We start from the raw sequence: 4007 nt of genomic DNA, 5'->3' as shown, positions 1-4007 counted from the left end.
CCTGACTCCATGGTAACAGGACCTTCAGGTATTAGCTACAAAGCCAGCTTAAAATCCTTAGGTTAGAAGAAAAACAGAAGCATAATGTTTCCACCATATAATTTGATCTTTGTCAGTGAAAGTCTAATTATCCTAATTCCCTTTGATCACCTAAAGTTACAGGATTCATGATTATATGAGCATTTTTTCATCATAGATTATGGCATCATAGAAGCTAGAGGAGAAACTAACTTTGATTAATAAATAGGGATGAGCTGTTCTGATCAATACAATGACCCAAATTTATTCCAAAAGATTTATGACAAAAAATACTATCCGCCTCTTGAGAGAGATCTGATGAGCTCTGAGTGGTGACTGAAGCATATTTTTTCATTTTCTTTAAGTTTCCTGATTTTTATTGTGCTTTTTTTTCAATATGGCTAATATGGAAATATGTTTTGCATGACTTACCATGTATAATTGACATCATATTGCTTGCTGTCTCAGTGGTGGGGGAGGGGCAAAGGCAAAGGAGAGAAAATGAAACAAATTTTTTTTTAAAAAAGAGTGTTGAAAGTAAAAAAAAGTGTTAATGTGGGAGAAAAATGAATGATGAAAATGCACATTGTTTTTGTAAGTTTATACAGCACAGTGCTAGATGTTATAGTTAATTAACTAACATTTATTAAGTATCTACTATGTGCCAGGCATTGTGGTAAATGTTGGGAATATAAAGTGGGGGGAGGGAAACAGTCCCTGCTCTCAAAGAGCTCATAGTATACATGAAACATAGGTCCCTTGGCATGCACTCAAGCAAATCACAATTTATTTAGGGAAGTAAGACATGATCACGTATAAAATTAAATACTAAGCCAAGAGAGAAGTATCAGTTCAATACAGCAATTCAAAATATATTTTGATTAACTGTGAAATGCTTACTCTGACTGTAACTATGGTAAGCATGAGGAGGGAGAAGACATTGGGTATTGGAAGGGCCTGGGGCATCTTTACGTTGGTGGAAGAGGAGGAATGATTTGATGTCTAGGTGTTGAAGGGTGGATTATATTTGGATTAGCCTAGCAGATAGAATGGGAAGGGAAAGTCTAGTAGGGAAAATATCAACAAAAGTAAACGGTGAATAGATCTGTTGGGGTACAGGGGAGGATTTGGGAAGGTGATTTGTTAGAGACAAGCATGAAAACATATGTCCAAGTCATATTGAGGCCCTGTAAACACACACACACATACATACATATATACATATATACACACATACACATGCACACACACACATATACACACATACATAAATACATACATACATATATACACATATATACATATATACTCTCATTTGATCTTCACAACAACTCTGAAAGGCAGTTGTTATTGTCTTCATTTTAGAGTTGAAGAAATCGGGGCAGATAGCAGTTTAAGTGTCTTGACCAGGGTCATACATGGATTTAAAGACCAGTCTTCCTGACTCCAGACCCAATGCACCAACTAGTTGTCTCATAACTATTTTCGTTGTCTGTTGCAGTTGTTGATTAATGTAAGTAAATGGGGCTTTGCCTCATGGAATCCATGTCCAAAGAGGCGCACCTCCTTCCTTGCAAAGGAACTGGTCCCTGTGTGGCAGTACTCCCAGCATCTCATTCCTATGGTTCCATTCACCTAGGGCTAAATCCCTCTCATAACTCCCCTGGCAGTGAGAACTGACTCTCTGGAGGGACAGGTCTTTCCCTGTCCCTGCACCTGCAGGGTGCCAACTGCACCTGTAGTGGGAATGTCTTCTGCATCACCAATTTTCCCTTTCCCATCGTTTTGCCAAAGGTAAAGGAATTGCTAGCCATGGCTCTGAGTAGCAATCAAAACATCAAGGTAAATACATAATGTAAGCACAAAATACTAGATTACTGGGGCTTTTATTATGGTTATTAAGGATAATAACAATATTCAAGGGGATTTATGAGGAATTCAAAGAGATGGGAAGGCAATTTGAAAAACATAAAATGCTGTGGAAAAGTACCAATATAACCTAACAATCATCAAGCTCCCACTAAGCTCCCAAGCTGACGTCCCTGACTTCTCAAAGCTTTGCCAACAGAGAGAGGCCCAGCTAGTCCTACCAATTTGGAAGTTTTTAATTACAGACTCAGCTATAGACTACATTCAGGGAACAGTCTGGTCAAGTTCAGAGAGCCTCGTCAGCATATTGACCACTAACTGATGAATATTTTGCCCACAGTGACTCATGAGGGCTACCTACCAAGACATAGAAGGGTTGCAATCTCTTAGTTCAGGGGTTCTTAACCTGGGGTCTGGGAACTTGGTTTTTAATATTTTGATAACTGTATTTCAATAGATTTGATTTCCTTTGTAATCGTATTGTTTTATTTTATGCATTTAAAATATTATTCAGAGAAGGGGTCCATAGGACTCACCAGACTGCCAAAGTAGTGCATGACACAAAAATAGATTAAGAACATTTTTCTTTCTTAGTGGAAGGATACTCATACCTGTGAAATCATAGCCCATTGGAAGTATTGAAGGAGAAGGAGTACCTTTTATTGCAGAGTTCATTTTATACTTTGGAAAACCCTTTCCTGTCTTTTTCAATTTCTTGTACTAACCCCACAATAATGGTCACTCTCTCCTTTTGCAGGTAAATGAATGAATGAATGAAAAAGCACATATTAAATAATTTCTATGTGCTAAGACTTGTGCTAAGTGCTGGAGATATAAGTAGAAAAAGCCAAATGAAACAGTTGAGTCCCAGCATGGTTGAATGATTTGTTCAAGGCTACCGTGCTGGTTTGTGGAAATGCCAAGACTAGAATTCAGGGATCCTGACTCTTAGAGTCCTTATTTCCTTGGTTCCTATAGACTTTTTTAATTCCCTCTCTCCCTCTTTCCCTCCTTTCCTTCCTTCTCTCCTTTCTTTTTTAGTTTTTTCTTCCTTTTTTCTATCTTCCTTTCTTTTCCTTCCTTGTTTCTTTCTTTTTCTTTCTACTGTTCTTCCTTTTTCCTTCTTCTATCCTTTCCTTCCTTCCTTTTTCTTCTTCCTTTCTTTTTTCCTTTCTTTTCCTTGCTACCTTTCTTCCTTCTCCCTTCCTTCTGACTTTTCTTCCTTTCTTTTTATTCCTTTCTTCCTTTGTTTTTCTTCCTTCCTTCATTTCTTTCTATTATTCCTTTTTTCTTCCTCTATCCTTTCCTTCCTTCCTTCCATTTTCTTTTTCTTCCTTCATTCCTATCTTTTTCTTCTTCCTTTCTTCTTTCCTTTCTTTTTCTTGCTACCTTTCTTTTTCCTCTCTTTCTTTTTCTCTTTCTCTGTTCCTTCCTTTCTTTTTTTTATTTTGCAGTTCCTATTTTCATGGCACAGTGAAGTTCTTGGGGTTGCACAGTATCTTTTGAAGTTCAAAAAAACCCCACCTTTTCACAAAGACTAAGAAAGCCCAGTGCACATCTGTGAATCCATGCTGAAAATTGTGAAGGACAGAAAATGTGGCTGTTGGTCTAGTTTTTCATCTGGATCTTGATGTTAATAGATTGTTTCAGAGCCTGACAACCCTTCAGACTTTCTTCTGCTTTGCTGATATTGCCTTGACAGATCTTGACCTTTTTTAATCCTTGAAGTTTAACTTTGTTTACACTTCATTTATATTTAATACCTCTGGGCCTTGTTTCTTTAGTAGATGTTCTGTATGAGTGTGAGTGTGTGTGTGTAGGGTGATGCACTAGGTCTTTATTATTGCTTGTCACCAGTTCCTTTTCAAACTGGATGAATGACTTTCAAAGATTTTGAGGCTGTTTGACTCTTTCTATCTGATCTTTATCTTTCCATACTTCAGAACCCCAGAACTTAGTACAATGGGTTTTGGGAGCAGACGGTATATAAAGAGAAGCCTGACAATAATGGAACATGTCTACATTGTCTGCTTTCTTTTGAGGAATCCCTGGAAAGAGAGTCAATTTAATTAAAGAAGCCTTTATGAAGGGTGAGCTATATTTAAGGCACCCTGCTATAT

The sequence above is a fragment of the Trichosurus vulpecula genome, chromosome 2, assembly GCF_011100635.1.
Source record: "Trichosurus vulpecula isolate mTriVul1 chromosome 2, mTriVul1.pri, whole genome shotgun sequence".
Taxonomy (NCBI): Eukaryota; Metazoa; Chordata; class Mammalia; order Diprotodontia; family Phalangeridae; genus Trichosurus; species Trichosurus vulpecula.
Note: the sequence above shows the minus strand (reverse complement) of the source record.